General features: G+C 40.2%; 1 long non-coding RNA gene across 1 annotated transcript; it reads left to right on the top strand.

The window, feature by feature from the left end:
- The first annotated feature begins 345 nt into the window (after nt 1–345).
- On the top strand, nt 346–24,336 carry LOC139041613 (uncharacterized). Its single transcript, XR_011497077.1, has 4 exons — nt 346–484; nt 7,002–7,060; nt 15,735–15,931; nt 18,416–24,336. It is a non-coding gene; the product is annotated as an uncharacterized lncRNA (long non-coding RNA).
- The last annotated feature ends 1,289 nt before the right edge of the window (nt 24,337–25,625 follow it).

Raw genomic sequence — 25,625 nt, 5'->3', positions numbered from 1 at the left:
CCCCTCTCTCAGTGTCACTTTCCTGGGTTTAAGAAAAAGATGTTGGAATAGATGGTGCTTTCCGCCTCTAATAACCATGAGTCTAATTTTTGAACTTCAGCTCTGCCATGCTCGGTGAGAAATCATGCCATGCTTCTTCATTAGTGAAGTATCGAACCCTAGGGCACAGCAGTTATGAACAGGGGCTGTGGGATAGACACCCGGGTTAAGTCCTGGCTCTGCCATTAACTTTTTGTCTGTGCCTTGATTTCTCTACCCCGGGGCTTTGGGTCGATTAAATGAGTTATGCGTGTATTACACTCACAAAAGTGTTTGGCCCCTAGTGCTTTATAAGTTTTGGTTATTATTAATATTACTGAGCCTTCGACGTGTGTGCCGAGCCTGTGCTAAGCACTGTGTCATCAGTGCGCAGTGGGAGACATATCAGACAGAAGCGTGTTCTCAGACTTCATGAGAGGAAGACCATTTCGCTGGGACCTTAAAAGTGAGTGAAAACAATAGCTCATATTTATTGAGTGCTTACTACGTTCAAGACATTGTTTAAAGTACTGTTAAACAACTCTATGCAGTAGACTATTGTCCTTCATTTGAAAGAAGAGGAGACAGCACAGAGAGGTGCCTAAAGTCCTGCAAGTGGGTAGGAATATTGGAAGCCAGTGGTAGCCGAATGCTCTGGTCCTCTTAAGGACCATGCTATATGAGGTGTGGCACATTTCCAGAACTTCTTCAGTTGACATGGAAACAGCTAAGGTTCTGTTTCCTTGTTTTTTACATGAGTGTATTCGGTTATGTCTTAATGAATTCCAGAATATGTGACAAAATCCTTTCCCAGGTAAACCACAGTGCCTGTCACTATCAGGGTTACCAGTGCTAAACAGCTTGTCTTAGTCGTAATCTTTCTTCATCATATCACCCTCTTGGTTCTCCCTCTCTGAATACCTGTTTTCTCAGCTTTCCTTTTACCTGTCCCCTAGATACAGGTTTTCCCTATTGTCTTCTCTCTGTGTTTATAGTATCTTTGAGATTCAATTTCACCTCCATCTGGATAACTTTAAAACAATCTCTCCAGCCTTAGCCTCTCTCAGTTTCCTGCTGGTAACTTTCACTAAGTATGGCACCACACCTCAAAGACAAGTCCACTGTTGTTATCCACCAAGTCAGTCCTCACCAAGGCTCCCCTATTTATTTTAATAGCATCTTCCTTCTTCCAGGTACCCAGATTCCCCCCTTGGGCTGCCCTCATATCTAGTCTGCTGTCAAGTGTTCTATTGATTAACATGATATCTCATCCTCTGAATTAAACTGTGGTTTAATTTCTGTTGCCTCCCTGGGTCATTCCTTCCTATGTTCTACCACTTCAACAACCCACATGCAATCCGTTTATCGAATTTGTCCTACAAATGACAGGGTAACTCTCCTCAAGTACACTGCTGATTAAGCCTTTAACAGAACTTTTCAAGAATTTCTCTAATTTTAGACTATTTTTCAGTATTTCTCTTTTATGGTTAGGCTGTCATGCACATATAAGGAATTCAGAAGGTACCAGAAGATCTTTACTCAGATATGAGTAGTTTATGTCAATCCACAAGGAACTCACAATCAACTGGAAATTCGGAGGGGTTTCCTCTCTTCTACCTAAGTTACCCTCTCCACACATGCCAGAGGTGGCTAAATTCTTTTGTTTTCTTTTTAAAGATTGGCACCTGAGCTAACATCTGTTGCGTCTTCTTTTTTTTCCTCCCCAAAGTCCTCCCAGTACATAGTTGTATATTCTTGTTGTGGGTGCTTCTGGTTCTGCTGTGTGGGATGCTGCCTCAGCATGGCTTGATGAGTGGTGCTAGGTCCATGCCCAGGATCTGAACTGTTGAAACCCTGGGCCATCGAAGTGGAGCACATGAACTTAACCACTCAGCCATGGGGCTGGCCCCCCAACTAAATTCTGTATCCTATATTGCCATCCCCTCTGGGTTGGCAAAGAAATCTCTTACCCTTTTACACTTTATCTCTTTCTTTCCCCTCTGGATGGATTAATGACCTAAACATTGAAAACAATGAAGAAAATATGGGAGAAGAGTTTTACAACCTTTGAGAGAGGGGAAAGAAACTATTTAGCAAGATATGAAAATGAAAAGCCATAGAGGGCAAGAAAAAAATTTAACTGCATCTAAATTAAAAACTTTGTTCTTATGAAAGGCACCATAAGTAACATTGAAGGACCTGGAAGAAGAAATTCTTCAATGTATATAATAGGCAAATGAGTGAAGGATATGAATTGGACATCTGTTAAAGAGAAGACTTGAATGGCCAAGAAACATGAAAAGACGTTCAACCTTAATGATAATTTGGGATGTGCAAAATAAAGCAAAAAAAGATAGTTTTTTCCTATAAGCTTGGTCTACCAGGTATTGAGACACACTATAAAGAGCTATAATAATTAAAAACATTTGATATTTGATATGTAAATCAAATAAATCAGTGGAAAATGATACTCCAGAGATCTGACATATACACAAGCATTTATGATAAAGGTAGCATTTCAAATTAAGGAAGAAAGAATGAACTATTCATTAAATTATTTTATGATGATTCGTTATCTATTTGGGAAAAAATATTTTAAACTCTACCCTCCCCCAACACAAGTATACCAATAATGCAGTATCATGACGTCCAGAGATAATAGTACCCCTAGGGGATTTCTGATGAGATGGCTGTAGTGTAGGATGGGCATGTGCTAATATAGCAACCCAGTTTTCCAGGATCATGGGGGAGTGAGGAAGGGAGAGCAATCTAAACAAATTTATGGGAATTTGGATACAGCATTGTGTCCAGAGAATTAAGAGCAATTTGTTGTTGCAAGAAGGAACAATGTGGGAACATTGTGAAGTTGAGTGAAGGGAGTTGAGGCTCACAAGGTGGGTAGGGTCCTGATCATGAATGTCGTTAGGTATCAAACTAAGTAGTTTTGATTTGATCCCTTAGCCAAGGTAAGTCAGTAAAAACTTTTTTTTTCTTTTTTTTTGCTCAAGGAAGATTAGCCCTGAGTTAACATCTGTGCCGGTCTTCCTCTATTTTGTACGTGGGTTGCCGCCACAGCATGCCTGACAAGTGGTGTAGGTCTGCACTGGGGATCCTGCGAACCTGGCATGCAGAAGTGTAGCATAGTGAACTTAATCACTACGCCATGGGGCTGGCCCCCCAATTTTATTTTTTTAATCAGTGAGGGGAAAATGTCTGGTGTACGTTGGATGGAGTTAAATTGGAATCAGGGAAACTAGGAAAGATGAAAGGTTGACAAAGTATAATGTGAATGGAGAAAAGGTTATGTCATTCACTCAAATATTCAGTCAGTCCTTCTGAGGACTCATTTAGTGTCAGGTGCAGTGCTAGGTCCTGGAGATACAGCTGTGAATAAGACAAATACAGTCCAGGCTTCAGGTTGGGTACAGTGTAGTTCTGATGACAGGCAAATCAATAGGGATTTACTAGAGGCAGCATAACTTAATATTTTAATACAACTGACCATTTGACCTTAAGGTATGAGATCCTACATTCATGGGTTGCAAACAGAAATGTCCTCAGGGCATTAAATTAACAAATGAATGAAAGGGATAGGGATGATCCAATTTGGTGTGGTGAAACTCTGGGGAAACCAAGGTGGGTTTGTCCTGCCTAAAAATCTTCAAATTCAAATAATGATGATGGTTGATGATGATGATGATAATCAGATTTTGTGCAGGATTTTGGCCTATAGGACACTGATTTATTATGTGTATTTGGGAAATGGTTAGTTTAGAAGTGGCATAAAGTAAATCTTCAATAAATGTTAGCTGTTGTTCTTACTATTGTTTATACTTCCATGAACTGAGTGCTGTGATATGGGAGGAGGAGGCAAGCAAATGGATAAAATTCAGTTTGAGAAAATACAATTCATTGAATGGGCAATTTACATAAAATCATCTCAACAAAACCCAAAGTGCTCAAAGCGAATTTGAATTGTCAGTTTGCCAAATTCACCAGATTTGTGGAGTGTAGCTTTAATACTTCAATAGGTATGTTATATAGCTTTGTCAGGCATGTTTACTTTTGGTCATGGAGTAACTTTTCTGTTTATATTGATATTTTGTGAATCTTTTAACATGTCATTTCCTGTTTTGTTGAACTTTGGAATTTTTAAGGATTTCTGAGCCAAGTTTTCAGATAGCGTATTGTACTAGTTAGGATTACATATGGCTTTAGACTTTTATTTTCCTCCCACAAATCCAGGTGTTGACTTCTAGGGCTAGTTTTGATACTGGCCCTGATATCAGTTTCCCTACATTAAACCAAGCATATATGGGGTTAAAAGCAAAGCACTTATTCCCTGCTTACTCCCTGGCTTCCTGGCACCAGAATCCGCCATCACTGATTGAGGCAGACAACCAAGGACAGCCACCTGCATTCCTTATCATCTCTTTCTCCTCCCTGCAAACAGCTTCCTGAGGCTGAATGCAGGCTGGTGAGAAAGCTCCAACCAGCAAGGCCACTGACTCCCCCCACCCACAAGCAGACACATTCCTTGCAACCTTTAAAAACCCCTTGCCTCTGATCTTTTGGGGCGATGAGATGAAACAAGATGAATTTGAGGGCTCAGTCTCAACTCCCAGCTTGACGTCACCCAAAATAGAATCCTTTCCTTGCCATAAGCCTGGCATTCCAGTTTTTATTTGTCCCCTCTTGTGTGGCGGGTAAAGAACCTATGTTTGTAGCCAGTAACAGTTTGGGGGTCCCCATAGAGCCTGTAGGGGGTTAGGGAGAATTCCCCCATACCCATTTCCCTCTGGTTCTTATGGCTGGTCAAAAAATTTAAAAGGCAGGGGGCCGGCCCCCTGTCCAAGTGGTTAAGTTTGCGTGCTCTGTTGGGGTGGTCCAGGGTTTTCTGGTTCAGATCCTAGATGTGGACGTGGCACTGCTCATAAAGCCATGCTGAGGTGGCGTCCCACATGCCACAACTAGAAAGACCCACAGCTAGAAGTATACAACTATGTACCAGGGGGCTTTGGGGAGAAAAAGGAAAAATAAAATCTTTTAAAAAACATTAAAAAGGCAGGTTAGCAGGAGGAAGTAAAACAAAGTTTAATAACGTGTACATGGGAGAAACCCAGGAAAACTGAACAACTTGCCAGAATGGCCAAAGGTGTCACCTTAAATATCATCTTCAGCTAAAGGCAAAGGAGGATGTTGGGGGTATCCGTTTGGGACTTCAAAGGGGAGGAAGACAATTCACATGGAAATGGAAAGCAAATGTTTGTTAGACATCTGTTTGCTGGGCCCCCTATAGAGAATGTGGCCCAAGAGACAGAATTTTGATAAGATGAGCTTATTGGTGCCTTTCTTATCACACCTATTTTCCCTTATACTATAGTTATCTCATGGTATTAGCTGCTTCCTGGATCAGGCCTTCTATGTTAAATCCTTTTAGGCAGTTTGGGGGAAGGTGAAATGTTCTTCCTGAGTCTTCTGAATCTTTATTGTCTTCAGCTCAAAATAATCTGCATAACAGAGTGGCATATGCTGGGGCAGCCTGCTTTGAACCCCATCAGGACATTTGGCCTGTTCTCAGTTTACTTCCACTAGGCTTGTGGCCTTGTGGTTAACCCTCCCAGGCATCCTTAAGCCTGTGTGAATAATTTTACTCTTCCTCTTGGAATACTGTAGCACATTGCATACAGTTTGACAGAGATCAACTTCTCCTCATGAATAACCAACATTTCAGCATAGGGTAAGGGATGGAAGGAAGTGAAACTACTGTTGCCTGAAATAAAGAGTCTAGGTGATATTAGAGAAGGAGTTTATTCAATAATCAGCATGAGGAGTTCAGACCCCAGGAAAACTGTTCAAGAGAGTGCTCTGATGGAACTGCTCTGAGGGGTATGAGATTAAGTGCAGTTTATGTCTCTTTCACAAACAGTGTACATGCAGGGAAGAGGAAAAAAACCCCTTACAGCTAGAGTTCACATATCTTAACAAAAGGGATAGAGCACATCGCGGCTTTTCTCTAGATTATATAATAAAGGTAACATAAACAAGAATTTCTTGATTATATATCAAACAAGTTCAGAGATACTGACATTATCTATGTGGGGAGGGAGGCAAGGACCAGGGTCATTAATTATTCCCTCAATCTCTAAGATGCAGCTGGGAGATGTGAGAGTGAGGTACCCCTTTCTCTTTTCCTGATGTGGATCTGTCCAGCTGGCATCTTCAGTCATGAGGTGTGGGGTTGCAAGGTCATTTTAACACAGGCTGAAGATGGCCTGCACAGCTGTTTCACAGTGCAGCACAGACGTTATTGTACTGACTTAAAGCCCATGAAATTTTCTTGCTAGATTTACCTATTATACTACGGAGAGAGGTCCCAAAAATCTGTCCACAATGCTGAATAATTTCCCTTTGAGCATGTACATTGAAAAACAAAAAGAAAAGTATCACTTAAAGGTGAAGCCAAAGGCTTTGTTTAAATAAAAACAATGAAAAAATGACCCAAACTTTGGTATAACAAACACATTATTGCTAATCGCTAAATAGAACAATTGTGGCACACAGGAGGGGCTCAGAAATATTTATTTAATAAGTGAATGAACGAAATATTCTGTTTCCAACATCTGTGTAGAAGGCAAATGTTATATTTTTGCAGTAGGCAAACTGAGGACTAACCACATTTTTGTGCATTTATGGTTTAAATTTTAACATCACAAAAACAATGGGGAAAATGAATTAAAAATTCACTGGATGCAAAAAGTAGAGGAAACATCCCCAAATTCTGCAGGCAGGGAAAAACCCATAGGAAAACACTTAAGGAAAACAAAATTACTCTACAGAGCACCAAATTCTTAAATCACTTGTTGTTATTGCTGCCTTTTTCTTTTTAACCAGATGATTATTTTAATCAAATTGCCATGTTGATCAACTTGCTTTTGGTTAAAGTATTTTCTTCTAATGTCACCTGGGACTTTTCTTTGCAGCACCTGAAGCAGATTGTCGACGAAAATAATCCATAACCAATCTATAGATGAAAATTTGGGTGAGTTTATTCTGAGCTTAAATCTGAGGATTATAACCCGGGAGAGTCTTTCCACAAAGGAACAGATCACTCCAAAGAGTTGGGGGGGGTATACAGGGTCATTATATACCCTCAAAGAGAATGTTTCACATATGATTGGAATGTCCCTTTTACAATAGTCGCGAGACTGCTCTGTTGGCACAGCGATTGATGGAAATAGCAGGTAGGTCTTCTGTCTCGGTGAACACAGCAGGTGGCAGTCTGTTGTCTCCAGCTGGGTGGTCACAGGTGAGCTGGGAGGTGAGTGCAGCAATCAGTTCCTAGCCTAAGGAAAAATGCTAATGTGGGGGGAAGTTGCATCTTTATCTCAAGGGCCTTTGTTCTGGCCATAGGAAATGTCTAAGCAGATATGCAATGCGTGCTCAATAGCCAGTCAGGCCCTTTTGGAGGAAAAAAAAGAAATCAGGGTGAATTAGGTTTATACCAAATGGCTTCCTCATATACTCCAATATATCCTATTACTTGCCATTTTTATTTGTCAAGATGTACAGGCCAGGAGGGCGGAGAGTATCTCAGTACCTGGAAGTGGCCTAGCCTGTTGGAGCTAAGAGTTTGCAGGAAGTCACAGAGTCTCAAAGGCGAGGCTGAAAGGGAAGTAGTGGCCAGGTCATGAAACTCCTTATTAGGCATTCTAGTAAGTTCTGGCTTTTCCTTGCAGGTGACAATTGGGAGTTAAGTACTTCTAAAAGTTCACTCTAATGTTGCTTCTCTGAGAGCAGAGACTGCATTTGTGCTTTTGCACAGCTGTGTCACAGGGCTCAATACACAGGACCTGGTCTATGTTGGGCTCTCACGTTATGAGGTATTTTTAAAAAGCATAAAGGACTCAAGTGGATATTCCTTGAAGCCAAGCTTAATATTGTTGATGCAAATAATCCGTAACCAATCTATAAATCAAAATTGGGGTGAGTTTATTATGAGCCAGAATTTGAGGGCCATATAGCCCAGGAGAGTCCTTCCACAAAGGAATGGCGCACTCCACAGAAGTAGGGGTGCACAGAGTGGTTGTGTACCACCAGAAAATATGTGTCATATTTGATGCGGGGTCGGTGAGCCGAGGAGTCGAAAGAAAGATTTCTTAGACTCTCAAGATCTGGCAGTAGTGCTCTTTTATTTAGAGAATAGTGTGGAATAGCATGGGGACAGGACCCATGGGCAGTCAGAGCTCCTGCTGCTGCCGCTTCTGCTGCCCCTGCTGGCATGGGGACAGAGCCCATGGGCAGGCAGAGCTGGTGCGTGGGGACAGGACCCACGGGCAGTCAGAGCTCCTGCTGCTGCTGCTGCCCCGAGTTGAGGGTTAGGGCTAAATTTAAGGCATAGGTATGTGAGTCATCTCTTTACAAGACAAAGGAAAAAAAAGTTAAAATGGTACCAGTGCCGGTAGGGTCCGGCCATGGGGCGGCCCCACAACTTTTAGATAAGAATCAAACCGGATTGAGTAAATGGCAGAAGTCACCGCTCAAATATTATCTTCAGCTAAAGACAAAGGAGGATTTTGGGGTGGGGGGTTAGTTACATGAGGTTGCCAGACAGTAAACAACTTAAGTTCTTGCCTTCCCCATTAAGGGTTTCCAGAGATAAAGCCATCCCCCCTTCCTCCTGGCGCAGAGAGGGAGGCATGGAGATTTCCTTCACAAATGCAATTGTCTCTGATCAAAGGGCAAACAAATTCCACTCCTCGGAGCCTGCTTCTTATCTGTAGTTTTAAAAGTAACCAGCCTAAAAATCCTCATCATAAACTGTTTTAAAATTAAGCAGCCTAAAAATCCTCATCAATATTGATGCGGGGTCGGTGAGCTGAGGAGTCGAAAGAAAGATTTCTTAGACTCTCAAGATCTGGCAGTAGTGCTCTTTTATTTAGAGAATAGTGTGGAATAGCATGGGGACAGGACCCATGGGCAGTCAGAGCTTCTGCTGCCACCGCTTCTGCTGCCCCCGCTGGCATGGGGACAGGGCCCATGGGCAGGCAGAGCAGCTGCTGCTGCCCCCGCTGGCATGGGGACAGGACCCATGGGCAGGCAGAGCTGGTGCGTGGGGACAGGACCCATGGGCGGTCAGAGCTCCTGCTGCTGCCCCGAGTTGAGGGTTAGGGCTAATTTTCTAAGGCATGGGTACGGGACTTATTTTTACTGGAGAAAAGAAAAGATGATGTAAAAAGTCATTAAATGATTTCAGTGCAGATGGGGTCTGGTTATTGTGCGGTCATATAACTTTAGATACGAATCTGGCCATACAGATCGGCATGTAGGTGAGGATGCCCTGGGCTTCGCTCCCTGGGGCGGTCCTAATTCATACCATAAAAAAAGTCCACTGGGTCGTATAGTTTGGCATGTAGGCCAGGTCACCTTGGGCTTCTCTAGCTGGGGCAGCCTTAATCCACATCAATATGATTGAAATGCCCCTTTTACAATAGTGATGAGATTGCCCTGTCATGACTGGTGGACACAGAAAGTAGCAGGTGTGTTGTCTTGAGCTGGGTGGTGACAAGTGGGTGCAGCAATCAATTCCTAGTCTAGGGAGAGATGCTTATCCTTAAGGAAATGCCAATGCACCAGGAGGTGCATCTTTATCTCAAGGGCATTTTTTCTTGTCTTTGGGACATAGCCGATGCTTAAAGCAGATATACAATGTATGCTCAATGGCCACCTCAGGCCCTTTTGGGAAAAAACAAGGTTAGGCCAAATTAGTTTTGCACCAAATGGCTTCCTCATATACTCCAATATCCTATTGCTTGCCATTTATTTATCAATATAAAGAATCTGAAGTAAGAGAGTTTTCAAGAAAAAAAGGATTGGCCAACGATGTTTGATGCCTTAGGGAGGAAGTTTAACTATACGATTAGGCAATTTAGAGGCTGATTTGTTGACCTTTGTCAGTGACATCTAAATGATGGAATGGGACCAGAGGCAAGACTGACTGGAGTTAGGGAAAGAACCTGAAGCAAGGAAGTGAACGTGTCTGGCAGAATGTATTTTGGAAGCAGCTTGATGGAGGAGGCACAGGAAAGGTCACCACCTAGTGTGAATTCAAGGTACTGAGAGAAAAAATAAAGCCAAGAATAGCTGATTTGAACTTTGAATTACTGGGAAGAAAAAAAAAAGCAGAGAAATCAGTTTAGGTCCAACCTTATCTTGGTTTGCTCTGCTCTCTTAGCCTCCAAACTCCTCCAACACTTCCAGCTCCCAAAATATTCCCCTCAACTACCTCAGAGCACCTGGTACTGCCCAAATGCACTGGCTTGGCTATCAGTGCCTCTGACCCCAAGCAGACAGCAGAGGACCAATCTACAGTCATAACTCATTAACATGACCTCCCATGATTTCATCTGCCCACCAAGTCTCTTCCTTGTGCTTTATCTTCATTTGTTGGTAAGGTGTGATCTCTGTTGAAATCAAGTCAGAAACACGGGCTTTCCCTCTGCCTGCACCTCTGCCATTAACATGCCTAATTAAACCTTACTTCCACCTGCTTTATGTTCCTCTAGGCATTTTCCTCTTCTTAGAGTTTGACCTCAGGCAATTTAGCTCATCTCTCTGGGCTTCAGTGTCCTCATATGTATCACAGGTATGAGTAATATATATCCACGTAGGGCTATTGCAAGACTTAAGTAATATAATGTGTGAGAGATCAATTCGTTGGGTTTGTCACATAAATTTGTAGCAATTTTTTTAAATAGAAAGGGGCACATGTGGATCCCTCTGAATTCAGATGAATTAATATGAAAGAACTGTCAAGCATGTGTTATGTTTTTCAGATCTGGAGTATATAAAAACCTTCTCCCACACATTTGGGAAGGTAAAAAGTCCTAGAATTGTGAAGAAAACTCCAATGGCCTGCAATTTCCTCATCTGTAAAATGGAGGGTTTGGTTATCTCAAGGACTGTTTCAAGGATAAGATGAATTAGCAAATGATCTAATGTCTATAATCCTTATTCAATATTAGTCTCTGGTCTCTTCTGCTCCCAATCTCAGTATTCCTTAGTCGAATGATATATCAAGCAATGTGGATCCTCTGTGAGCCTGACAAGCCTTCCATACTCACACATCCTGCAGTCTATAACATAATAGGATGGTAGTGACAAGCATGAGGTCAGAGATCAGACTGTCTGGGTCAGAGGCTTCCTCTATGGTCTAAATCTCTCTGTCCCTGGTGTCCTCTAAGTCTAAGTGGGGGTAAAATAGTACCTACTTTGTCAGGGTATTACAAAGATAAATAAGAAAATTGGATTCAGTTGGTGCTCAATGAATGGAAGCCAGGTTTTGAAGAGGTGGATTAGGTAAGGTGATCCAAGGGTGTATCTGGGGTGGAGCCCCACCTAGGGTGGAGCCATGTCTAGGGCTGTGTCTAAGGTGTGTCTAGGGTGGGCACCTCAGGGGTATATTATTGCTGCTCCAGAGCTCATCACTTTGTCACTCCAAAAGACCCTGGACTAGAGATTCAACATGTCTTCCAACGGTGAGTTTCTTTGGTGAGAGGCAACCTACCTTATGTACTAGTGCTTTCCGAGGGATTGAGCTTTCATTTTTTAAAAGTGCAGGTTTGTAGGCTGAGGACAGCTCATGTCACTGATGTAATTGTTTGTGGTTGCCGAACAGTGGAATTGGGTGCTAGGACTTTCTGAGAGGCTCAGGTATTTGAAAATGAAGTTTTGATTACATTAAAAGGGATATCTTGTCAATTGTATCTCAATAAAACTGGAATAAAAAAGAGAAATGAGAACAAACCTAAATAAATATCCAACAATATGGAACTCATTATAAAAAATATTTCTTATATTTTAGAGATATATATTGAAGTAGTTTTGGGTGAAACAGTATGTCTGGGATTCACTTCAGAGTAATGGGAAGGGGTGTCAAGGAGGTGAGTGGATGAAATAAGACTGGCTATGTAGTGCCATTTATTTGAGTCAGTGATAGGATCATCAGGTTCATTCCTCTCTTCTCTCTTACTTTTCATGCATGTTTAAAAGTTAACAGGGTAAAAAGTTAAAAAAAAACCTTCCCAAACCTAAAGAGCTATCCTGGAAGAATTGCTGAAGTGGTCCTGGGATTTTTTCCCCCCTGGTTCCCAAATGATTTGATATTCTGTGCAATTCAAAATAACTTGGAACTTTCCAAGCTTGGGGTATGAAAGAGACTTGACAATCTTGTTCTTTGAGAAGGTAAATATCACAAAATATCAGTGTTCTGGCTTTGATTTTTTTTTTTAGAAGAACCTTAACTGAGGAGAGAAGGCTCTGTGGTCTGCTCCAACTGTGTCTTATATCTTTTGGTGTTGTGCTCAATGAATAATATGTGACTCATTTGTCAGAGGCTCCTGAACTATGTATGGTGGACCCAGGAGTCCACTGCTCCCATCACCATCTCTGTCTCGAGGCAAAAATCTTCAACAGAGAGACTCCAAAGCAATGATGGCTCAATCACAGTGCCTGTAGGATGTGAAGTCCTCCAAGCAAGTGCTTTGGGAATGGCTTTCAGTCTTTCACCACTGAGTATTATATTTGCTGTGGGTCTTTCAAAAATGGCTTTTATTATGTTGAGGTACTTTCTTTCTGTTCCTAGTTTGTTGAGTGTTTTTATCCTGAATGGGTGTTGAAAATTGTCAAGTGCTTTTTCTGCATCAATTAAGATGATAATATGGTTTTTGTGCTTTTTGTTAATATGGTATGTTACATTGAAATTTTTGTATGTTAAACCATCCTTGCATTTCAGGTATAAATCCCACTTGGTCATGATGTATAAACACTTTAATGTGCTGTTGAATTTGGTTTGCTAGTATTTTGTTAAGGATTTTTGCATCAATATTTATCAGAGATATTGTTCTGTAGTTTTCTTATGATATTTTTGTCTACCTTTGTTATCAGGATAATGGAGGGTAAAACTCATAAAATGAGTTTGGAAGTATTCTCTTCTCTTCAATGTTTTGGAAGTATTTGAGAAGGATTGGCATTAATTTTTCTCAAAATGTTTGGTAGAATTCTCCAGTGAAGCCATCTTGTCCTAGGCTTTTCTTTACTGGGAGGTTTTTGATTACTGAGTCAGTCTTGTTATTAGTCTGTTCAGATTTTCTTTTTCTGCATGATTTAGTCTTGGTAGATTGAGTGTTTCCAGAAATTTTTCCATTTCTTCTAGGTTATCAAATATGTTGGTATACAGTTGTTATGAAACACAAATGCAGGTTCATTTACCTGATGCATTGTAGGCACAATAAGCGAAATGTCAGGCTTGTGGCAAGGAAAGAGGTTTACTATTGAAAGGCAGTCAGACAAGGACATGGGAGTTAGAACTCAGATTCACCTCCTTAAAGGGAAAAAGGGAGGGGTTTTTATCTGGGGTTTTAGGTAGGAAAGGGAGAGCATGTGCTGGAGTGTTAAGTAGGGGTAGCGGGAGCATAATGCATTGCTGGTTGGTACCTTCTCATCAGCCTGCATTTGGCCTTGAAGACTGAATTTCTTTTCCCTTGACTGGACTTTTCTGTTTAGTTTTCATCTTCAGCCTACATTTGGCCTTATGAAGCTGAATCTTGACATCTGGGTCTTGAGTTCCTGGGAAAGACAGCTCCTTCCTTTACTAAGGAGGGACATCAAAATCTGGTTAGTTTTAAACAATAGTTGATTATGCAAAGCTGGAGTTAGCAAAGCTTATCTCAAAGTTTTCTGCTCTAGGGGAGATTTTTTAACTTTTTCATTCTTGGTTTCACAATTGTTCGTAGTATTCTCTTGTACTCATTTTTATTTCCATGGTATTAGGTGTGATGCTCCCATTTCTGATTTTTATTTGAATCTTTCTTAGTTAATGTAGACAAGGATCTATCTATTTTGTTGATCCTTTAGAAAAACCAACTGCTAGTTTTGTTGATCTTTTCAGTTTTTTTCTATTCTCTACTTTTTAAAAAAATTTTATTTTTCCTTTTTCTCCCCAAAGCCCCCCAGTACATAGTTGTGTATTTTTAGTTGTGGGTCCTTCTAGTTGTGGCATGTGGGATGCCACCTCAGCATGGCCTGACAAGTGGTGCCATGTCCACCCCCAGGATCTGAACTGGCAAAACCCTTGGCTGCCAAAGCAGAGCACTCAAACTTAACCACTTGGGACATGGGGCCGGCCCCTTTATTCTCCATTTTTAAAAATCTTTAATCTTTATTATATCCTTCTGTCTTCTATTTGGATTTAGTTTGTTCTTTTTCTAATCACTTGAGGTCTAAGGTTAGGTTGTTGATTTGATATATTTTTTAACGTACTCACTTACAGCTAAAAAATTCTCTCTTAGCACTGCTTTCACTGCATCCCATAAGTTTTGGTGTTATGTTTTTTATTTTCACTTGTCATAAGGTATTTTCTAATTTCCATGGTGACTTGTTTGACCCATTGATTGTTCTAGGGTATGTTGATTGATTTCTACAGATGGGTAGATTTTCAGCTTCCTTTTGGCTATTAATTTCTAATTTCATTCCACTGTAATTGGAAATATACTTTGTGTGATTTCAATATTGAATTTTTTAAGACTGCTTTTGTGGCCTAATGTATGGTCTCTTCTAGAAAATGTTTCATGTGCACTTGAGAAGAATGTATATTCTTCATTTAGGTGGGGTGTTCTGTATATGTCTGGTATGTCTAATTAGTCTATACTTTTGTTCAAGTCCTCTATTTCCTTATTGATCTTCTGTTTGGTTGTTTTATCCATCATAGAAAGTGGGGCATTGATGTTCCTACTATTATTATGTTGTTCACTATTTCTACCTTCAATTTTGTCAATGTTGGCTTCATATATTTGAGAGGTCTGAGGTTTGGTCTGTCATACTTAAAATTATTGTATCTCTTTGGTAAATTGATCCTTTTGTCATTATATAATGTCTTAGTCTCATAACAGTTGTGACTTGAAGTATATTTTGCCTGATGTTAGTATAGCCACCTGTGCTTTCTTTTGGTTACTATTTGCATGGGATGTCTTCTTCCATCTTTTCACTCTTTGGCCTATATGTGTCCTTAGGTCCAAAATGAGTCTCTCATAGACAGTGTATAGTTAAACCTTGTTTTTTTGTTTTGTTCTTGTTTTTACCATTCTTGTAACCTCACTACAAAACCTTCCTACTGTTTTCAAGTGTCCTTTGATTGCTGTGTTGAAGGATATGTGCATTTTCAATTTGATTGTATATAATAAAATTACTTCCAAGGTGGTTCTAAGAACTTATACTTATACCAACCCTGCTTCTGATTTCCTATTTTCTTTATCGTTCTTCCCTACTCTAGTCCCATACATTTAAGTTGGTTACCAGATGGGTGTGAGCTGGTTTATTTGTATTTCTTCAATTACTAATGAGGCTGAGCATTTTTTCATCAGCCTTTTCTTTTATAATGTGTGACTTCTTATTAAACTAAAGAAATCCTTCCCTACCCTTGTTGCTAGTGCTGTTGAGTTGATTCCCTACCTTAGAGGTCATAAATCTCATTTTCTCCTCATAATTTTAAAGATAGGCCTTTAACCTATTAGTAATCTTATTATTGTAAATAGGTGTGAGGTGGGGTTCCACTTTTTAAAAATCTTTTATGAATGGTTAGTCAGTGAACAGTCTTTTCTTTTTCTAGATACTATCATTATTCCTCAATGCATTTCCCTTTCCATTTATATATTTTTCAGGATCTCCAGTCGAAGAAGATGGTCATAAGGAAGTTAAAGGAACAAAATGGAGAGGAGGAAAGGGAAAACAACAACATAAATTTACTACAGATGAATTGTATATTCTTAATCAGACATTTGAAGAGACTCCTTACCCTGATTTTACCACTCGAAAAGAACTGGCCAAACAACTGCGTTGTCAAGTATATATAATTGATGTAAATGAAATATTCAAAGCTTTGCATTCATATATCTTTTATTGACAAATATAAAATGTAAAGAATTCTGAAAAAGTTTCATAGTATTTCATCACACAGAACAAAGTGTTGACATCTGGTCACTTTTCTTATTTATGTCAGTGTGGGCATGAATATGTTATGTATGTGTTTTATGGAAAATAGACTATTGTGGATCAAGTTTGGAAGCAGAGACCAGTTAAGATTCTGTTGTAATTATCTAGGATAAGGACAATGATGGTTTGGATTAGGTTGCTGACTGTAGAAGTATAAAGAACTATTATTATTATTATTACTTTTGAGGAAGATTAGCCTTGAGCTAACATCTGCCACCAATCCTCCTCTTTTTGCTGAGGAAGATTGACCCTGAGCTAACATCGGTGCCCATCTTCCTCTACTTTATATGTGGGACGCCTGCCACAGCATGGCTTGACAAGCAGTGCATAGGTCCACACCCAGGATCTGAACCAGTGGATCCCAGGCCAACAAAGCAGAATGTGTGGATTTAACTGCTGCACCACTGGGCTGGCACCTAGAGAACTATTATTTTGAAGGTAGAGCCAATAGTTTGCTGAGAGGTCTTTGCATCTTCTCACTGTATATCCAATAAAGAGGGATCCAAAATTTTGGCCTAAGCAAGTGGAAGATTAGAGTTGCCTTTAAGATAGGGAGGCCTGGAATAGAGTGGTTTTATGCTAGAGGCATTAGGAGCTTTACTTTGGACATAATAAGTTCAGTATGCCAATTAAACCTCCAAGTGGAAATAGTAAGTAAATAGTTGAATATCCAAGTCTGAAGTGCAAGAGAAAGGACTTGGCTCAATAGTGTCCCATCACTTGGCACAATACATCACAGCTATAGCAGGTGCTTCATAACCATTTGCTGTGTGAACCAAATTTTGTCCAGGGAATCTCTCATATGATTGTTTTTAGAAATGATTGATAATAGCTCCATGAAATTTTATTAGAGCTGTACTTTTTGTGCCATACACACAATTAGGAAGATTTTCTTATTTCTCTTTGTCCTGTAATTTCCATAGATCTTTGAATTTATTGGTTGTTTGTTTGACAATAGGAGGAAATTATCTTGGTGGAAATAAGAAAGGGAATGCAAGAGTAGCTTTGGAGGATAAAAGTATAGGCAAATACTATGTAAGTAATTATGTCATCATATTATAAGAGTTTCATGAGTTGGAAACATTTCAAGAAAAATACAAGTTAATGATTTCATATAACTAAGTAGAAACTCTAAAAAAGGTAACAGCCAGGAAACAATAGAGACTGGTCAAATACTTAAAACATTTTTATACTGTATTTTCTTTACATTTCTGGATTCATGACCACTGGGTTTCTCAAGTTCAAACTGTTTTTTAGTCTTTTTTTTTTAATCCTCCAAACATGTCACAGGGATAGTTTTATAACATGAAGTTCACAGATATGGCCATTCAAATTGCCTTGCACTGAATTGAGCTGCATGTGCTTAGAGAGAGTGTCCATGATGTGATCAGGAAGCAAACACAGTTGGGGGAGGATCAGGGCAGGCTGTTAGACTAGGGAAAGTGAGCACTTGTTTTCTGGTTGGGTCTTCGTGAAATCAACATTCGAACTGGCCCTATAATCTCTGACAAATTGACTCTTGTAACTCAGCTTTCTGTAAAATTATCTATGTTGTGGAGTTGTGAGGAAAAAATGAGAAAGTGTGTTTGGAGGTGTCAGGGTCACTGTGCGCAGTCAGAATTTTGCTTTAAACAATCATCATGAGGGGATCAGAGATCCGTTTAGCTTTAGTAATACTAATGGCCTAAAGCTATTCTGAACTGGGAGCCAGAGGGCAGTTCCAGGAGTGAGCAGATGGCAAAAGGCCCCCAGGTACTGTTGCTTAGGCTGCATGACTCTAACTGTCTACAGCAACCCTGGCTTATTAGGATGGATTGTCTACAAAAGCATTTTATCATTTCCAGCTCACCCAATGTCCTGGGGATTATGGGTTGGCATGTATAATTATCCTCATTTTAGGGAGGATGAACAATGGAGACTAGAGGTGTTAAAATGAAATGCTTAGAGACACATATACAATACAGTAAAGTTATGACTTAAACTCTTGCTTATGTATAACGTTTGAAAACAATGAATTTAAGAACATGATTTAGAATACATTGAGCCATGAATTCATTCTTATGCAGCAGCTTGAGTAATGGTTTAATGTAGGTTTGAATGTACAGAAGGGCCAGTGAAGACTTTGAAGGTGGTTGGAGTTTTGGAATTGTGTACAGTATGACTTCCATAATCACACGTGTAGCCCCAGGGAAGATTGCCTTTATTTTTGAGTACAAGGTCAGGAGGAAAGTCAGTGATAATGCTGAGACTAGGCTTAACTACAAAATTCTCTCCTACATTATGGAAATATACTGAGGAATATAACCAGATAAGTCAATTTGATAAAACACTACTCTTTTTTTCTCTTTAGAACTGGTTCCAGAATAAAAGAGCCCGACTGCCACCCAGAGAGAGACACAGAATGTTTGCTATTTGGAAACTACATGAATTCCCTGTTCAAGGTCGTTCATGTTTAAGCCTCCAGGATACTCAGGCAGAATCTCCCAACTACACCACTGAGCACAACTTCTCTTCTACTGAGGAGGCTGTACTGGGGAGAGCTGGCTATTCTTCTCTAGAGACACAGGAAATTCCCAGTCAACAGGATGGCCCAGGCGACACTATGGTCCCAGGCATTGTAAAGGAACCAAGCTGTACTTTGGAGTATCAAGGTGATACGAGAAGTAAACTTTGTCCTGCCTATCCATTTTCCAGCTACAAATCAGCACTCTTTTTTCATCCTCCTACATCTTCTGTGCAGTATTTTTAGAGGGATGGGCCTGAGAAAGAAGAAAGCCAGCATGCAAGGCCCTTCATTCTGCACCATATTTCTACTGTGCAGGGAGAGAGGCAACAGCAACAGGAGAAGAAGGCCCATTGTCATCACTCACTATTTCAAGGACAGCAGGCTAATGGTTGCAGATGTCCTTTACAGCAGCCTCAACAGCTTCAGGATTATCAAGAGAATCTGCTCTTCCAGGCTCAGTATCTAATGCACCTGAGTTGTGGGGATTTAGGGCAGCAGGTGCCTTCCCTTCCATCACAAGAGCAGAGGGGGTTTTCTCAAACTAATGGAGAGCCCCTGTGTTCTCAGCTGCAGCATACACCTCTACAAATGGTGGTCAAGTCTCGGCCAATGCCTCTTGGGCAAGGTATGCGTCAAGGAGCTGCCGAGGAATCCCATTCTGAAATGCAGCATCTTTGGGATGAGGGGTCTGCAAAGGTCCACTGCTGGGATCGAGATTGTGGCCACAGGAAATAATAACCATATAACATTCAATAGTAATCCACACAGCAGATCAAGGCGAACACCTCTCCAGAGCCTGAACATAAACACTGTCTTGAGGAAAGCTCCATGAGCTGTTGATCCCTTCTGGTTGGGCAGCAGTGTCCACCAGTGTTTTAGCCCCTGATCATACAGCTTATAGTGCCCTCTAGGGCTGGGCTAGAGGATGGAGCACAAAACCAACAAACACAAACATAGCAAGACAACCAGCAAACAGCAGTTGCCAAATTCAAAGCAATTTGTGCTTCAGAAGAAAGAGGCCCTTGCACAGTACCTGTTTCAGATATTGTCTGCCCCTCAGAGGGGAGATAGCCAACAAGAATCCGAAGGACCCCACTGCAGCAGCCTTTGGATGAGAGGCCTATGAGGCTGCTACTGCAATGTTCCTACACCATGGAGCCACCGCAGTAGCCATATGTCCTGCAGCAGCCTCACTGAAGCCCTACTGTGAGAGACATCCAAACGTCAGCCAGGTCTCCATACATCTAAAAGGCAGTCCCTTTGTTGAGGCCACCCAAGTTTTCCCCACTTAAGGCAAGAACTTCAGTGGAGATGCAGGCCCAGCTGTTGCCCTTTGAAGAGCCCCAGGAGGATCCTGTGCTGGGTCAGGTGTGCAGCCCCCACCATCCCCCTTACCTGAGAGCTGCTGCCTGGGAACCCAGAGTGTTGTGACCAAGTCTCCTGTGGATGTGCATAAAGCAGATGTCACAAGATCTGAGAGTACCCAGTTGAGCATCTGAATGCTACATTATTTCATATGTACACAATTACCTCATCTGCCAGTAATGGCACCTGTATTTCTATACAATCCTTATTCTATTTTCCTTTTACTGTGTTGGCTGAAAACTGCAGTAATACATTGAATCAGCAGAGTGAGAGGTGACATCGTTGTCAGTATTTCCCAGTTTCATATTTAGTATGTGGCATTTACTATACTGCATATTATCAATTTCTGCAAAAGGAGTCCACTTATTTCTAATTTGTTCAGTTTCTTTATTTCTTCCCTCTCTATGGATTTTGAAGCACTTAAATGTTTTTTCATTAATTGCAATTATATAATTTTTTTTCTCTTGTAACTTGTTCCTGTGGTGATTTAAATAGATTTTTCTTATATCAAAGAATGTCGTGTTTTTGGAATAACCCAACTACGTCATGATGTATCCTTCTTATGTATTTTTGGGTTGTAGTTTCCAATATTTTGATTACAATCATAGCATCTATGTTCACAAAGGAGTGGGCCTCTAATCATTTTCTTTACTAGCACTATCTTTAGGGGTCTGGATCATGTTAAACCAGCCTTGGAATGAATTAGGTTTGCTACCTCTCTCACTATTCTCTAAAATCTTGTGTAAAAACTTATTCCTTCATTAAATGAATTTTCTAGTCAATCCGTCTGAGTCTGATGTTTTCTTTATGGGAAGATTTTTGACTACTAATTCCATATTTTAAATGATCATAGGACAACCATTTCTCCTTGAGTCATTTTTGCCAAGTTGAACTTTTCCAAGAATATGTCCATTTCATCTCTGTTCTCAAATTTATTGCTATAAAGTCATTGGAAATATCCTCTTAACTGATGTGCCTGGAGCATATGTAGTAATGTATATTGCATTTTACAATTTATATTTGTACTTTTTATTCTTTCTTTCTTTGGCAGAGGTTTGGAAAGACCCGGCCAGGCCAGCCCAGAGAAGCCTCAGGATGCAGACCTGTGCAGTGGATTACATCTTGTCACCTTGCCCATGAAGGCCTCTGTCAGGTCTGGTCCATTCCCATCAGTTGACAGTCTCCTCCAGGGGAACATCTGTTAAAGCGGAGAGGAATCCTCAGGTGCAAAAAGCCTCCCCTTTGCCTCTGGAGCAGGATTTAGCACCTGGAAATGGGAGTTGGGATTCACTCACTAGCAGTCTAGGTCAGATCTTAGGCTCTGAAGAAGGTCCAAGTGCTGTTTCTTGCTGGAGAGTTGGGACTCATTCCTTGGCCTGGCCAGTTTGTACTTTGTGCAAGTCAGGAGTCAGGAATTTGTGGCTGGCCCTAAACAAAGGACTTTGTACCCCTGAAGAGTTTCCCAGGGAGTCAGGTGCAGTCCTGTTGCTCCCCAACCAGCTCCAGTGGAGAACCAAGGTTGAAGAAGAAAAGAGTGTCAGGCAACTGGCCAGCTACAGAGGGGAGACTGCTGTGGGGATTCAGATAGTCCCCAGTCACTGAGGGGCCTCTCCTTAAAAGCCTTTATGTGTTCCAGGCAGGCAGGAGCCAAACTGTACCTTTGATACCTCTCTTGGCTGGGGCATGGGTGGAGGTCAGATGGCTGGTAGCTGTATGCAAAGTTTTTGGGTGAAAAGAGTATTAAACCTCTTAAAGTGTGTTATTACTTGTCTCAGATAAGATGTGGTCAAAATGAATTCCTATAGGAAATACCACAGGTATTTTTATCTCCTTACAAGTGCTTCATCTGGATCCTATATCTTAATTCACTTCAAGTCCTTGGTAGCCCATCACAACAGTGGTTGACATGGCAGAAACTACACTGAGTGGCAATTACTATTGTAGTAAGAGATGGGAGATAGTTACAGAATGAACAGAATATTCCTTTCATTTCCTCAAGAATAGGAGAAACCAACACAGTTTTTGAGGTACACCCCAAGGAAAAGTCCCATGAAGATTGTCTGCCTATCAGTATGTCCATTCTGCAATTTTTGAAAGTCAAACTGAGTTTTATAATCGCCTAGACAAAGACAGATAGATGGAAAGAAAGAATTGGGGAGCAAACATTTGCACAAAGGTTTATTCATTTCTTTCTACATTATACTCTATAATAAATATTTGAATTGCAGTTGCAAAATAAGCAAATACTTCTTTCTCATTGAAAATATTTAGCAAAAAGCATTGTAAAGTTCTTGAATGGTGGATAAAGTTGCCTCTCAGAACCACACCCTGACCTCTTTGGGGCATTGTCTGTCTCTCACTGAAAATGTTCTCAGCTGAAAAATGACACACCTGCTTTCAATAGAAAAGATCTGATCAAAAAAATCTGTGGAGAATGCATGAACGCTGCACAAATTACAAGGCCTCTCCAGGGCCTGGCCTGGTGGTGTAGCAGTTAAGTTCACGTGCTCTGCTTTAGCAGTCTGCGGTTCGCAGTTTTGGATTGCAGGCACGGACCTATACACTGCTCATCAAGCCATGCTGTGGTGGCATCCAACATACAAAATAGAGGGAGATTGGCACAGACCTTAGTTCAGGGATAATCTTCCTCAAGCAAAAAGAGGAAGGTTGGCAACAGATGTTAGCTCACGGCCAATCTTCCTCACAAAAAAAAAGCCTATCCAACATAAAATAAAATGGCCAAGCCAAGATAATTAAGAAACAAGAGAACTTGAACATAGTAAAGAACAACATGTTTATATATGTATAAACTAGAGAGCACAGAACCAAAGTCATATTTGGAAAGGCATTATGATAGATGCAAAATTACCTACTGTAATCTTTACTTTCACATCCTCTTAATCTGATTGCTTTGAAATCCTTTGTAAAGGCATTAAATATTTAATGAAATGATTAAATAGAAAGATATTTAAGAAATAGGTGGGCCACCCTAGGTCTTGATAAATCCTGTGTCTCTGGGATTTGCTAAATTGGCCAGCAGTCTCTGTGAAAGCTAGGTGACTCTCCCAATATGGATTTGATCAGCATTTCAAGTGATAAGTTCCCATCAACCTCTTCACTGTTTTCTTTTATAATAACAAAAGCCTAATTTATTTTCCAGAGTTTATGAAAGTTTAAATTATCACCATGATTGGAGGGATATGTTTTTGGAGGAGACCCAGTGATAAACTGGATCCAAGGACGGTGTCTTTTGAAAAGTGTTACTGTAATTTCAAGTTTAAGATGGCAACCAGGGGTACCACACATGAGTTGTTTACCTGAAGTGTTAAAGTTAACATTTTAGTTGGACAAAACACAAGGAATTCCTGACATTATATATTTAATTTTATCAAAATATGTCATTTATTCCACTGTACCAACTTCTATGATTTTATTCAAACTTTTAATTTTTTCATGATATTGTTTCATTTAGTTTCAGGAATTTTCCTAGGTTCTGTTCCTTCCTATTTTCTTTGCATGTAATGTCATGGATGTTCTGTAAACTCTTGCTTTGTATACTTCGATCATTGATTATCATCCTTTCTAAAATATATATTTATACCTATTTGTGTCCATAGTAGCATGGCTTAATCTGTGTCCCTAAAGTAAAAATATATAGTCATCATTGAATGTACAGACTTTCAACCTGGAATAAACAAAAACTATGTGCTCCCACCACAATCCTTCATGCTCCCTATCCCTTTTTTGTTTTCATCAGGCTCACTACAAAGAGAGCCCAGCAAAGGAGGATTGTTTTGAACCACAGTGAAAAGGATATCCTCCAATCATGGTTTGAACAGAACGCTTATCCTGGAATAGCTACCAGGGAACAACTGACCAAAGAAATTGACATTCTAGAACCTAGAATAACGGTTGGCATTAATTTCTATTTCATTCTCTCTCAGAATCAAAGTAACAAGAAAAGCTAGGCTAAACGTTTTTGAGCAATTCTCTTATATCAGGTATTTTGCCAAGAAATTTTTCCTGTTGTATAATGGAAAAATAACACAAATACAGAATTCTGTTTATAACTTTTACTAACAGTGGAAATATTGGTTGTGTGTATTCACTGATGGGGGAAGGATGATGTACTGGCTCAGGCTTTCTGCATAGGAGATAATGAAAGCAAATTTTGAGATTTACAGAATATAGTACAGAATTGGATGAGTATGATAATGATATGGTGCCTTTAGTTATTGGATTAAATACAGCAAAACAATAACATATAATTTAGAGAAAACTGTGGAGTAAGAATTCATGGAAATTGCCAATTCATAGGCTAATCTTTAGTTAATGTCTGAAGTGTGATTCATACACAAAAGAGTGTTGGAAGTAAAGTTCTGTATTGAATTATTTTGAATAAAATTGTTGATGTAAAAATGAAACAACTGCTGTTGTGATGAATTTCTCCTAATCATTAAAGAGATAGATGTATATAATTATACCAGGTGAAGCAGTATTTAAACTGATGAAGATAAGTAAAAATGTCTTTTTAGAGATAAATGAGTTCAGGGTTTTGTATGCATTATGTAGTCTCAGGTTAACAATTGGCTAGAATGACCTCAGTCTTGGAGGATGCTGAAAAGAAGAAATTTTTCTTATCTCTCTATGTATCTGTTCTGGATAGGGAAGACAGTATTTACTCAAACTCTGGTAATGAAAGTGATTCATGTGGAAACACCTGTCAGAGAGATTTGGCTGTCAGAGAGAGAGAGAGAGAGATAGACAGAGACAGCGAGAGGGATTTCTTTGAGGAGACATAGCAGTGTTTTGAACGAGGGAAATTTACTTTGGATACTATGAGAATGGTCATAGAAGACATGCTAATTTGAGTGTGGATCAAGTGCTGTCCTGAACTTCTTGCTAATATTTGAGATAATAACATTCCTAGAATAATACGTTGCCTTTCTCTTATGGATAATACTCCACCAGCAGATGCCAAACCAGCGTTGTTCAATTGGATCAATGTTTGGAGTGATATAGACTGAGTTACATGACTCACACCTTCTTTTTCCCACTTAGATTTGGTTTGAAAACCACAGCTTAGATAGAGATGGCTGAGATCTGAATGCTCCTTAGGAGACTATCAAACCCAAGGATGGGATAAGCCTCATCTTAGGACTCATGGTAAGAAGTCAGCAGTCCAAATACAGTTCAGTAATAGATCTCCTTGAGAGGATAAACAACTCTGCATGTTGTGCCCAAATTTTCTGCAAACAACTGCACAGAACAGGAAAAAATAATAGTATGGTTGGGGCATCCTAGTGTCAAAGATATAAACATCATCCCACTGTTTGCTGGGAAAGGCAGGTTCTTAGCAAGAAAGCCTTTGGACTTTGTTTGTGCTGTTGCTAAGCAGTGCAGTGTCCTGCTCTTCTGTCACCTCAGGGGTTTTATCCAAGGGCCAAGAGTTGTTGATGAATTCCTCGGGGAAATAAGAGGGAGTGAAGGTTGTCAGAATGATATTTAGAAATCTCTGTTTTGAGGTTAAATGTGAAAGATCGCCTAAAAACCCTTTTTTCTTCTCGAGTTTTCCTTTACAATGCTTACCAAAAGAAGCCAGACAAAAGGAGACATCCATCACTGGATCACCAACTTGTTCAAGCCTTTGAGAGGAATTGATTTCCTGGTATCAGCACCAGGGAAGAAC

Source organism: Equus asinus, chromosome 22 (genome assembly GCF_041296235.1).
Source record: "Equus asinus isolate D_3611 breed Donkey chromosome 22, EquAss-T2T_v2, whole genome shotgun sequence".
In the NCBI taxonomy this organism is placed as follows: Eukaryota; Metazoa; Chordata; class Mammalia; order Perissodactyla; family Equidae; genus Equus; species Equus asinus.
This window is presented reverse-complemented; position numbering and strand designations above follow the sequence as displayed.